The following is a 13932-nucleotide window of genomic DNA, read 5'->3' as shown; positions in this document are numbered from 1 at the left end:
GAAAAATAAAAAAGAATAGACCTAAGTTTCAGATCATCTAAGAATCCTCACTTTTATCCATCCAAAGTACTTGAATAGGCAAAGAGTGGGGAGGGAACCAAGGAAGGAATTCCAAGGAAGGGGAACTGTCAGCAAGAGCATGTAGCATTGCTGTTTGGAAGAAAATTAGGAAACATGCATAGTTTCTGTCTCTAAATTTTGGTAATTAGGGCAGGAATGTCAAAGATCAGATGGACTATCTAAGGTTGAATGAGCTGGCAATATTCCCTCATCTATTTTCTAAAAGAATTTGTGGAAGATAGATCTTACTTCTTCCTTAAATGTTTGATAGAATTTTCCAGTGAAACCATCTGGGTCTAGAGCTTTCTTTAAGAAAGATATTTATTAACAAATTTGATTTCTTTAAGAGATATAGGGCAATTTGCATTTTCTACTTCATCTTGTGTCAATTTTAGTAAGCTGTGTTACAGGTAATATCTTGAATGCTAAACTGAATCTTATTTTCTTAATGAACTGTATTTGGGAGTCACTAAAGTTTTTTATGCAAGAGAGTAAAATTTGGGAAGTAAAAGTTTGGGGAAAAGGTCAGGGAAAGGGGAGAAACTGACAGTAGACTTGTACATAGATGTGAGAAATAAGTGACAAGGGTCCTGATTGGGTGGTTTGGGGAATAAGGGGAAAGAACCTGAGCAATAAGTGACAAGGGTCCTGATTGGGTGGTTTTGGAAATAAGGGAAAAGAACCAAATTCCAGTAATATAACCACTTCTTTATCTATCTCTTTTTGCCTGAACTGGGTATTGATAAATTTTAGTACTTAATGGAACATTGTGCTGCTTCTAGCATCTACTCTGCCCTAGATGGAAAGCATTCCTTGTACCAGAGCCCAGTGTAGAAAGGTATAATGTTTCTGCTGTGATTTAGACTTCCAGCCTCTAAGACTTAGGCCTTAGGAACTGATGCCAGCTGTCTGTCCTTTGGGTTTTAAGTTTAACTTCACAACTAGCTTTTCCAATATACTGTTGTTATTTCTCTTTTTTATTTGACAGATGTGGTTTCACAGGGCATCTAAAGGTTGCTTAAATTCTGTAAGTAAGTACTATGCTGTAGCTATTTTCCTAATTTGGGAACTGAAATGGCAGCTATGATAGAGGGAAGAAACATGGGATTTAGAGTCAAAAGACCTGAGTTTTAACACTGTGGGACCTATGACAAGGCACCTAGTTTCTCTGGATCTTAGCACCCTTATGTGTATACTGAACATAATGCCAGTTTTGCACATATCACAATTTGTTCCGAGAACCAAATGAGGAACTGTTTTTCATCTTTTAAAAACAAGCAATCTATTTAATTTCAATGTCTAATTGTTTATGTGAATAACGTTTTTTTAAAGTAATTAATTAATATAAATGGGATCTCTCAGCTCAAAATTACAAAAAACTTTGTTGGTTTGTTTGGTTTTAGGATGGTCTTCCATGCCTTTAAGTGATTACGGTAGTACCGTTAAGCTTTCAGAAATTTTTTTTTTTTTTTTTTTTGCTTTTCAATAGAAAATCTTCAACTAAGCCTTAGAAGACTTCACAGATGAGGACTGAATAACTTTCAAGGGGGAAGTTATTGTGCATTTAGCAAAGGCACTAGTGTTTGATCAGAATTTTGCAAGACCTAACTCTTAACCTATAATCTGAGAGGTATTAAACCAGTTATTGGGAATTTTCTTTTTGCAGATATCTACATAGCTTGGAGAAGGCAATGGCAACCCACTCCAGTACTCTTGCCTGGACAATCCCATGAATGGAGGAGCCTGGTGGGCTGCAGTCCATGGAGTCGCTAAGAGTTGGACAGACTGAGCGTCTTCACTTTCACTTTTCACTTTCATGCATTGGAGAAGGAAACGGCAACCCACTCCAGTGTTCTTGCCTGGAGAATCCCAGGGACAGGGGAGCCTGGTGGGCTGCCGTCTATGGGGTCGCACAGAGTCAGACACGACTAAAGCGACTTAGCAGCAGCAGCAGCAGCACGTCTTGCTTCCTCACTTCCTTTAGGTCTTTACTCCAGTGATATCCTCTCAGAACTTTCTTGTCCATTCAGTTTAAAATTTAAAGTTTCCCCCAGCACTTCTCATTTCCATTCTCTGCTTAATTTGTTCTCCACAGCATTCATCATTTAATGTATAACATGATTATTTATTTAGTTTATATGTTGCCCTTCACAAACCCTGTTCATGAATTTGAGCAAACTCCAGGAGATAGTGGAGGACAGAGGAGCCTGGCATGCTGCAGGCCATGGAGTCACAAAGAGTGAGATACAACTTGGCAACTGAACAACAACCTCCATGAATTTTATCTGTTCATTGTTGTATCTCGAGAAAATAGGACAGTCCTTGGGACATAATAGGCACCCAATAAATATTTGTTGGATGAATAAAAGAAGACTTCAAGGGTTTTCTCTTTTGCATTTAATAGAGTAAGAATGTGAAAAATCCAGAAGATGCTCTTTTGACAAAACAGTAATGGGACTCTGACTCAGATGCGTCTTCTAACACCATCCACAGCAGACGATCATGTCCACATTTAAACTGTTTTCAGCTCTGGGAACAACAATTGTAAACTTCTATGGTCACTGTTTACTTTATTGAAAATTGTAGAATTCAGGAAGAAGCAGAGGGGCGCCCAGGGGGTCATCTTTCTAAGAAAATGCTCACCCAAATCTTGGGCTCTGGCAGTTTGCCTGTCAAGTAAGTTTAGGAATCATTAAGATAATCTCCTCCTCTTACTTCCAGAGGATTCCCTCTGAAATACTAGTATCCCAGGGGGATCACAGCTTAATCCTTCATCATTTAACACTTGAGTTGGATTTAGTATATGGGGTGAGGACTGAGGAGGAAGATACATTTTATCAATTTTGCAGTTGTGCCTGGAGTGTTTTTTCACATACGAAAGTCCCGTTGCCCCTAAATATTACTTCACAGATAAATACTATAGATTGTAACTGATTGAACAGAATGGGAAATGAAGATGGGAATGTTTCTAATCAGCTACAATTCCATCAATTCAATCAACCCAATCTCTATAATTGTAATTACAAAGAGATCATAAGGTGGAGAGATTTGAATTCCAAATATACCAAACTGAAGCCAGCAAAGGTAAACCAGATTCTTTGCCTCCAAACCTGTGCCCTGAGGTATACATTTGGTAGTGGGAGTGCCCATCAATTAGGTCATCGTGTGATAAAAATAACTGCATATATTGTAGTTTATACCCAGATGTTCATAGTCAAGTTGAGTGACTCCTATGTCATGTGCTGTGAGCAGTGATCTCTAACTACAGTCAAGGGCTGACTAACATACAGACTTCCGGGTCTCATTGGAGACCTAACAAAACAGAAACTCAGGGAGGGTACAACTTGATAATTTGTGTTTGTAAATAAGCACTGATGACTATCATGGATGGCCATGTTGGGATACCAAGGAAGTAAATGATATGGGCCCTGGCTTTTGGAACTTTACAGTTTACTTGGAAAATTAGAACTGAGATAAGAAATAAGTGAATATGGTTTCATCAGAGTGGTTAACATGTGGTACTTTAAATAAACATGTGGTACTTTATATAAACGTTACCAATGTGAAGACAGAGGGGAGAAGTTAGTGGTGGGGAAGATTGAATGGGGGAAGTAAAACCTTGGTGGGCCTTGAGGTTTGAACAGGATTTAAATAAAGGGGAGAGGAGCATGTAGGAGAAATATCAGTAGGGAATTGAACAAAGGTTTTGAACTGTGGTGTTGGAGAAGACTCTAGAGAGTCCCTTGGACTGCAAAGAGATCCAATTAGTCCATTCTAAAGGAGATCAGCCCTGAGTGTTCTTTGGAAGGAATGATGCTAACGCTGAAACTCCAGTACTTTGGCCACCTCACGCGAAGAGTTGACTCATTGGAAAAGACTCTGATGCTGGGAGGGATTGGAGGCAGGAGGAAAAGGGGACGACAGAGGATGAGATGGCTGGACGGCATCACCAACTCCATGGACATGAGTTTGAGTGAACTCCAGGAGATGGTGATGGACAGGGAGGCCTGGCGTGCTGCGATTCATGGGGTCACAAAGTTGGACACGACTGAGTGACTGATCTGATCTGATCAAAGGCAGGAACATAGCAATGTGTCTTCAGAACATTGAGGCTGGCCAAATTAGGAAATGCACTATGAGGAAGAGTTAGAAATAGGGATTGATGGGTAGGTGAGATCGGATTGTAGAAAGTCTTGGATGTCAGGCAGAAGAGTTTAATTTCCCTGAGATGGAAAAACTGGGAGTAAAAATCAAACCGCCAGCTGAGCAAAATCCACTCTGAGTTGCAGAAAGGGAATGGGTTCTGGTGGATATTCCCTCTCTGCCTCTTAATTCTAAGATTCTTTCCAGCAAGGGCAAGCTTTCAGAGGAATCTGGGAAACTTGTGTCTTTCATCTCACCCAACCCTCTAATACAAATCTTTTCAATCTCTGATATAAATTTGCCTCTTCCTTTTGAAATCAGCCAGAAAGTTCCCAGGGAACCTGAAAGCCACTTTACAATTTAAAGCAATCCTTACTTCTAACGCTAGAAGCCCATCTGGGTCTGTCTGTAACCCTAAATTCTGAACATATATTGGTCTGGAAATTCCCCGTAACTCAGGAAGCATTTTACCTACCCCGAGTATGAATGTTTTGCTCCCAATTCTCCTGGTGAAAAGAGGTGTGAACTGTGATCCTATAGAAAACCATTGTGAAGATAGGAGGGCACAGGCGGTATGGTATGTACCTAAGAAGGTAAGCTTTCTTCTCCCTTTGTGTTTCTTTGCTCACTACTGAAAGAGAAGTTTCAGAAGGCAAGCCAGAGAGCCAAGCTCCTGGGTGACTGAGGATTTTCTGGTTTCAAATTAAACAGAAAACTAAATTAGCAAATTAATTGTTGGATGTGTTTTCCTGGGCCCTTCATCAGCTGCTGCAGGACCAGTAGCCAATCAAAGAAGACTTTTGGCTACTCTGAAGAGGGGGCAGGGTTCAGAATCAGGTTCTGCTAGCTACCAAGTGTCAGACATGTTAATTTTAAATTACTTTTGTACAGCTTGGTGTCAAAATGATTAAAGCATGAAGAGAAAAACAGAACCAAAGGAGAGAGAAGGAAATCATTTACCTTGTATTTGGAGCAAGGACACTTGCAATTCCATTTCAGCTGACTTTCTCCTGTAAGTTACACAAATTGTAAGTTTTATGCCCTTTAGTGACCACCTAAGATGGGACGGTTATGCAGTGGTCGTGGCTCTTCATTCCCTTTGTATAATATCACTATCTCTACATGGCAGAATCTGTATCACAGATATTAATATGGTCACACTTTTTTCCCTGCTTCCCCAATAAAATTTATTCTGTTAATATATTAGGCACTCTGTGTCAGGCATTGTCCTAACTATATTTTACATGTAATTATATAACCCTCAACAACAATGCCATGAGGTGGATGTTATTATTATTTCCATTCTACAGAGAAGAAAACTATGGCTTAGAAAGGTAAAGTCATTTGCTCTAGTTGCTCCTCTAGCAGAGGCAGAGCTGAGTTTCTAGTCCTAGTTTTGCCCTACTCCACAGCAGTCTTGTCTCCTTTCCATTTTCCCCTTTTGGTAGGAGGAAAAAGAATCTAAATAAGTCTGATTGCTAAGACAGCTTCATTGAACCTTTTAACGGTCATGTATGTTTATTTGTTTGAAGATGTAGCTGAGATGAGCCTTATTCTCCATGAAATAGCCTCATCTTTACCATACTGCTTTCCTGGGGTAAGCAAGTAACCAGCTCGCTGGTGGGCTTGTCTTTGTTTCTGTCTCCAGCTTTCCCAGTTTCATGGGCTTCATGACACATTTTGCTCAAAATGAGCCGTCTCATCGGACTCTTGCATGTGAAATTTAAGGCTGACCTAGCTGCTATTGTTTTTCAACCATCAACACAAAGCTGTACTGCTTGATTTCTCTCATCTGCCAGATTTTATTAATTTTACTTTATCCACCCTTCCTACAGTCACCCCACATTATCTTACTGCGTTGACTGCAGTGTAATGCTACAATTCAATTTTAAGATCCTGGCGGTATAGAATTCACCATCCTGCTCCCTGGGTGTTACTAAATAAGTTTTAGTTGCACCAAAATCTCCTAAAGGTGCCAACTGATACCCAAGCCACCATTCAGGATAGTATTGATAATGCTAAAGAAGTGATCTATAAACACAACTCTTAAATAGTCGCCCACTGATAAATTTAGAAATCCTGGCTCTTAGAACTTCAGGGATGTTATTATCAGCTGACTTTTAGTGAGTGCTTTCACATCACTATGTGCTAAGTGTTTTTCAACAAACTACTGAAGTATGTAATATTGTTTTCCCCCTTTTTTACAGTGACCAGGTGAATGGCAGCAAGGATGAAAGGCACCTCAATACTACATGGTCCAGCCTCCACATATATTTTGAATACTTCTAGTGATGGATGTGGAGCTTGTTACATTCTAAGACAATCTATTTCATATTTGCGTGACTTCTTCCATATTCTGAGCTAGTGTGTGTCTCTAAAGCTCCTAAATCATCAGTTTTAGAATCTTAGAGCCTCTCAGGACAAGTCTTAATTCTTTTTTTCACACAATAGCTCTTCAGGTATTTCAAGATGGCTCTACCATCACTTATGAATTCTTCAACTCTTCCTACTAAGCCTGGATTTCAAGTCTCCTCACCATCTTGGTTGGTTGCTCTCTTTATTACATTCCTTTAAAAGTGAGCACGTTACCTAGATGAGGTCTAACATAGAATGAAGTGGAGCTCTCTCCTTGTTCCAGATGCTGTATTTCTATTAATCCAGCCTAAAATTGTATTTAATTCATCTGAAGCCCCACTTGCTGAAAAAAACCAACCTGACACCCCGCCACCCTTCTTTGTTCTGTACTTGATTTTCACGTTTATGCTCCTTTTCTAGTTCTCTTGTAACACATGCACACGATTCAATTCTTTTCTGCATGACCTTGATCCTCATTCTTTGCTCTGTCAGACTGATCTCTCCCTGTGCACATATGTTACATTTATTTTCTCTCAGCTTTTATCACCTTATCTCTTCCCACTTCATCTCCTGGTTTCTACCTATTTCAACATCAGAGAATCCAAATCACTTTTAACCATCTTGCTTCTTTCTGAATCTGGTGAGGTTGGATGTGTCTGTCCCGGTTAACATTTACAATGCATATGCTGACAGTTTGAGGCTAGCTTCCAGGAGAGTAATCTGATTTGGGAATGCTTTTCCTAAGCAGATCTCAACAGATTTCACTTTACTGGAGTTCCAGAGGAAAAAGCATAACCCTAGACTTGGTCATACAGGGGACATTCTGAAGACAAAAGATGGTGAATTAATGAATGATGACTTTTCATTTTATGGACAGTCAAACTGACAACCAGCTTGGGTGATGAGAAGCACAATGGAAACAGTCTGGGTTTAAAACCTAGTTCTGTAGGTTCCAGCCTGGGTTGTGCCAGTTACTTAACTTCTTTGTCTCAATTTCATCCTCTGTAAAATAATAGCAACAATTGTACCCACTTCTCATAGGCCTGCAGTAAGGAGTTAGTTCATATGAAGAGCTTAGAAGTGCCTATCTCACACATAGTAAAGGACAAATATTATTATTCCTGGAAAATAAAGGTAGAACAGAAAAGAGATTATTCCTCCTAGGTACTTAGGTTTTCTGCGTCCATCTTTACAAACCTTAATTCACTGAGCCTTAGTATTGAGGTTTTGGCTTTATAAGGAAGCAGACACTCAGAAAGAAGCTCAAGAGTCATTTGTGAATGAATGCCCTTCAATCTGGGGCTGGGGAGAAGCAGGGTAGAATTGTTATTTAAGAGAGAGTAAAGGCTAGAAGAATTATAATCTATCAGGCAGAAGATCTGGCATGCCCTCTTCCTTTTTTCCCGGTTGAAACAAACCAACCAACCTACTTTCAAAAATGAGTAAATGTAGATCTCATCAAGGGCTGTGGAGCTACAGATCTTCCAAAGAATTAAATGGTTTATAATGGTCAACTTTTTGTGTTTTTAAAATCTCTGGATTAAAAAAAAAATGAACACACGACTTCCTGCCCACCCCTCCCCCCAACCCCCCTTTTTAGTCTTGGTCATATAGCAGTTTAGCACAGAATTCTACAAAAAGTCAAAGGTTCCACAGAAAGTTACGTTTGGTCATGTTGTATGGTCTACAGTGTAGACTACACTAACAGAAGAAATTAGTTTAGTTTGTGTCAAATCATGTTAAAATACAACATTAAATAAATGCAAAGAGCCCAGAACAAAGAAAGTGATTAAGCTGGTTTAACTGCATTCAACCCACTATGCTAAATCCCCGTAGGGGGCTCTAGATAAACAACAAATTTAGTTTCTTGGCCTAAATCCTTTTCTTCAAAGAAGAAATTTTTCTTGTGAGTATCTCTGATAAATTTGTTTTCATCTTCTTCATTTCTTAGTCTCTAGGGAAGCTAGGGTGAAAAGAATCTATCTGATTGGGCTGCATTTTTGGAAGAGATGTACTGTGAAGAATGGAATAGAAAGCGATGGGTTACACAGCTAAAGAGGCGTTGGAGGAACTGAGGCATGGGTGAAGTGTGATTGTTCAGCCCCAGAAAAAGGCCAGCTAGTGACACCCGGAATAGGATTTTATCAGGCAGTGAATCAAATAAGGCTGCGAGGGAGATAATAAGGTGTAATTATAGCAGTGCTGTTAGTGCCTGTTCATGGGGTCTGGCAGCAATTTGGTTGAACACCCCTCATTTTGAGAAATTTGTAATTTGGCAGTAAGAATTCTTGCCTTAAAATTTGGCACAAACCTTCACAGTTTAATATTGCAAAATCTGGGAAATGTTGAAATGTGGCTGCTATTCTAATTGAACTTTTTCAAGCTTTTTCGAATTGGTTTTTTTCCTGTTGGATTCAGAAACAAACGCCTCTCTTTCAAAAAGTTCACTAAGGTTTTTTTAAACCACAAACTCCTGTACGCTTACAAGCAGATGTACTGCTGTAATAAATTCTCATGACTTTAAATCTTTGTGTACATACAGAGGGGATAAAAGCTTTCACTTGAAAAGCCCGAGTTCCTTCTGTTAGTAGCCCTTTAAAAATTCCCCACAATCAGTATTTTGTTTAATTTCCTTTGAGTCAGAGCGGTGCAACGTGGTGTTGCTCTTGGTTTTATGAACCGACTGCTTCCCCGAAGCTTATTCCCCGTTGTTTTAAAGTAGAAGGGAGGTCACCGGGCTGTAGTGAAATGTGGCCAACTCCGCCTGGGACCAAGCTGGCCCAACGGGCTTCTCTAAAGTAACTGGAAGTTTTCTGACAGGAAACCGGTCAGTTCTTATAAGCGTCGGCTCGGGTTCCCACGGCCCCGGCAGCTGCAGCTCCCCCGACGCCCCTCTCGGGGCCGGGCAGGAGCGCGGGGTGCGGGGCGCTGTGGGCGGCAGGGGGCAGCAGCGGGAACCCGTTGTTCTCCAGACAGGGGGTGGGGCGGGAAGCTGCCCCCCCACCCCGTTTCCGTGCCCCGCGCTCTCCCCTCCCCCTCTCGCGCCTTGCCTTGCCTTGCCTTCCCTCCCCTCCCCGCGGGGAGGAGGGCGGGGGTGCGGAGCCCTCCCCCGGGACAGGGGGCGTGTGCGTCCCCTCCGCTCCCCTCCCCCCGGCCGGGCTCTCCTGGCTCCCCGAGGCGGGAGTTTCCAGGAAGAGCTCAGAGCGCGGTCGCACCACCGAGCGCACGGAGACGTCAAGTAGTCCCTGAGAGCGACCTGATTCAGAGAATTCTAGCTGCCAGAGGCTGTCGGGAGTTGGAACTCCGAAAAGATTAGGAACAGCCCTCTGGCCTGGGGAGCTCTGGGAAAGAGGTCGGAGGTCCCACTTTCCATTCCTGGAGAAATATGTGTAGTGGAGGCGGAACGAGTTCCGGCGGAGGGCTCGGACGCGCCGGGTGGAGTGAAGCGCCGCGCGGTCGAAGCGCTCACAGAGTTAAAGTGGGCGGGAAAACCCGGAGCGGACTCTCCCTGACACGCCTAGGACCTCCCTCCCCACTCTTCTTGGGGGAGGGGAACGAAAAAAGAAGAGGCAGAAACGTGTTCCCTTTCTCTGCTTCCTAAATGCCTAGTGAAGAAACAAGTGGCGACTCGCCACTTCGAGAAATGCGCTGCAGGACCTTCAGGTCCCGGCGGGGAGGGATCGTGTGGCTCCTCCTCCAGTAACGTCCGCACCGTCGGCGCTGGGCGCGCGGTCAGAAACCCAGGCCTGAGACCTGGAGGAGCTAGGCGCGCGCATGCGTGCGGTGGGCACGCGCTTCCCGCCCCTTTCTTGAGCGCGTTCTCTTCCCCCCTCCCCCCGCGTTCCTCAGCCGCCACCTCAGAGCTTCCCCCCGCACCCAGCCCTCTCTTTTCGGGGGAGGTGGCCCATCTTGCCCGTCGACTGACTAACCCCTTCACCCCAGCTTCGCCCCGCCTCCCCTGAGCTTCGGTACGAACTCTGCAGCTAGGGCTCAGCTTTCACATTCCCGCCTCCGCCTTCTATCTCCCCTCCCAACCCTTAAGCACTTCCTGCAAACTACCCTGTTCTTGCTCCTTTCGGCGCCGCCTCCTCCCAGCCCTAACTGGATGGCTGCGTTCACGTTGGTGGGGCTCTGGGTAGTACCTTGTATTCCTCCTGCAGGCGATGGCTGCTCCATTTTACAGATGAGGAAGTTAAAGTCCAGAGCTCCGATGAGCTGGACTCTAAAGGCTCCTTGTTGTTGTACAGTCGCTAAGTCGTGTACGACTCTCTGACCCGGTGGCCCGTAGCACGTCAGGCTGCTAAGTCGTTTAACTATCTCCGGAGTTTTCTCAAACTCCTATCCATTGAGTGGGTGACGCTAACTACCTGACAGAACGTGGTCCGGTGGAGGAGGGAATGGCAAACCACGCCAGTATTCTTGCCAGGAGACTCCCATGTACAGTATGAAAAGGCTCCTTTTGAGTTGTCCCCAAAAGCAAACACTGTAACTGGCTTTGGAAAGAGAAACCCTTGACTTGCTACAATTTAAGCAACCTTGGAAAGCCAGTCCCAGTCTTTTGGCACCCTCAATCCTTCAGGCCAAACCATCGAGCCCAGTTGGCAAACACCATAGAAACAATTTATCCCAAATCAACCATGTAGCGACCTCTAAATTAGAGAAAGAGTCAATTGGTGACTTTAGAGGTTATGTATAGGCTATTTATTCAATGTGAAGTCTTTTTTAAAAGCACTGTGTAATATTTTCTCTTAGATGTTGTAATTCTCGTATTCCTTCCCCAATTTGAGATCATGTTTTTGGTTTTGAAAACATTTTGACATAATTTGTCTCCCAGTAACAACAACAACAACAACAACAAACTTTTCCTTTTTGTTAGTATCAGTGTTAATCGCACAGTCACGTCCGACTGTTTGCAACCCCGTGGACTGTAGCCCACCAGGCTCCTCTAGTTCATGGGATTCTCCAGGCGAGAATACTGGAGTGCGTTCCCATTGCCTCCGCCAGGGGATCTTCCGCACCCAGGGACTGAACCTGGGTCTCCTGTATTTCAGGCAGAGTGTTTACCTTCTTAGACACCACAGAACCGCTTTGTTAGTATGGTTGATTATTATTCCTAAATTCCACACCTTAATCCCTAAAGTCAATTCTTCCCTGGGCTTCAGCTCCAGTTAAAAGTTATCTCCAGTAGGTGAGAGGTTTGCAAAAGACGTCATAGAGAATCTTGAGGCACTGCGTCTCTAAACTTTTTGCGTATCACAAACTTTAAAGCTGTAAGTGGGAATTAAAGGAAAAGACTTGTGTAATTTTATGTATATCAAGAGATTCATTATTTCAGATTCAAATGTTTTGAGATTCTCATTCCAAGCATTGTAAATATGGGTCTGTTTTGTTTTGTTAATTTATTTTCTTTATTGGCTATGCTGGGTCTTCCTTGCTGGTGGCTTTCTCTAGTTGCTGCATGCAGGAGCTACTCTTTGTTGACATGTGCAGACTTATTGTGGTGGCTTCTCTTGTTTCAGAGCACAGAATTTAGGTGCTTGGGCTTCAGTAGTTGCAGCACACAGGCTCAGTAGTTGTGGTGCATGAGCTAAGTTGCTCTGTGGTGTGTGGGATCTTCTTGGACTGGGGATGGAATACATGTCCCCTGCATTGGCCCCCTGCATTGGCAGGCAGATTCTTGTCCATTGAGCCACCAGAAAAGTCACTGGTGGGACTTTCTTTTAAATGACTGTTTTATCACTATTTCCTTCTATTGCAAGTATTTCTAAATTACTTATTGGACTGATGTCTTCTAAGCATAATGATGGTCTGAAGAACCAGTCCAGATTGTTTCAAGGCAGTTTTTTAAGTTGACTGAATGTTGCATGATAAACTTTCTGAACATTTGTTCAGTAAATAAATGTTTTCTATGCGTAAAGCACTGTATTAGGTCTTTTGTGAGAGATAAAGTTGACAAGCTAGGGAGGGCTGTTCTTAAGAAGCAATGTAAGTGGAGATAAAATTCTCTACCATAGGCTCAAATCAGTAAAAATTCGTTGTTATTTCTAGGTTGATTTTTTTTTTTTTTTATCACTTAAGTTATATTGATTTGAGGTTTCCAAGAAATTTCCCCCATGTTCATGTGCAGTTCTCAGGTTCTGGAGAGCCAAGAAGCATTTAAATAGAAAAGATCAGGAGTGGGCAGTGATTTAATGGGAATATGAATAACGATAGTTCAATATTGAAAAATGAGATTATGGGAATGGTAGGAAAGAAAAATGCAAGTGTAAGAATATCCAGGTCTCCAGATTTTAAATTGTGAAGAAAGCTAGGAAGGCCTTAGGAATTATATGCTGTTTAATTTTGCATGAGTGTTCATAAATGTAGCTTTTATTTCAGGAAAGATAAAACAGTGTTGTATTTAAGCACTTGATTATGGACACAGATTTGGTGAAGATTTTTAAAATTTTTTTTTTTTGGCCTCACTATGCAGCATGCAGGATCTTAGTTCCCCAACCAAGGATCGAACCATGCTCCCACAATGGAAGCACAGAGTCCTAACCACTGAACCAGGGAATTCTCTGATGGGGAGTTTTAAGGAATACCAGTGGTAGAGAAGAAAAATCTAGTTTGCAGTGGAATTCAAACTTTGGAAATCAAATCCTTTTATTTAGGTTGCTGCTGCTGCTGCTAAGTCCCATCAGTCGTGTCCGACTCTGTGCGACCCCATAGACTGCAGCCCACCAGGCTCCCCCGTCCCTGGGATTCTCCAGGCAAGAACACTGGAGTGGGTTGCCGTTTCCTTCTCCAATGCATGAAAGTGAAAGTGAAGTTGCTCAGTCCTGTCCGACTCTTTTCGACCCCATGGACTACAGCCTACCAGGCTCCTCTGTCCATGGGATTTTCCAGGCAAGAGTATTTAGGTTAGACAGAGTCAAAACTCTTACCTACCCCACCGCGAAAGAAAATCAATTGCAGTTGAGATTAAACATATAACTTAAATCTAAATACTTTTAGATCAATTAAGGATGCATTGCATTTGAACTTTATTATTCAAATTTACATTTCTACAGTGATTTTATAAGCTTTAGCTTTAGTCTGCTACTCTGAATGTTTCTGCTGGGCTCCTGCTTCCAGTTACTGCAACTTTGCTGTTAACGTCCTGGTTTGCGGACTGATACCTTTCATGGGGGTGGTGCTATATTATAGTGTAACTAGGTTTTCAGCTCAATTCTATTCTACTTCTAACAGATTCAGAAGTTAAATTGTAAAAACCCCAAGAACATAGTCTTTCATGAGTAAAATGAAGAAATTACATGTGAAAATGTATTCAGTTCAGTTCAGTCACTCAGTCGTGTTCTACTCTTTGTGACCCCATGAACCGCAGCACACGAG

The 13932-nt window shown here is 42.5% G+C and overlaps 1 long non-coding RNA gene across 1 annotated transcript; it reads right to left on the bottom strand.

Annotated features, from left to right (window-relative positions):
* Nucleotides 1–340: 340 nt before the first annotated feature.
* On the bottom strand, nt 341–11112 carry LOC139178337 (uncharacterized). The gene is made up of 3 exons (XR_011562759.1): nt 10701–11112; nt 5164–5213; nt 341–2589 (listed from the first exon to the last, which is right to left on the bottom strand). It is a non-coding gene; the product is annotated as an uncharacterized lncRNA (long non-coding RNA).
* Nucleotides 11113–13932: the final 2820 nt, after the last annotated feature.

Source organism: Bos indicus, chromosome 2 (assembly GCF_029378745.1).
Source record: "Bos indicus isolate NIAB-ARS_2022 breed Sahiwal x Tharparkar chromosome 2, NIAB-ARS_B.indTharparkar_mat_pri_1.0, whole genome shotgun sequence".
NCBI lineage: Eukaryota > Metazoa > Chordata > Mammalia > Artiodactyla > Bovidae > Bos > Bos indicus.
Note: the sequence above shows the minus strand (reverse complement) of the source record. Positions and strands in the feature narration are given on the sequence as shown.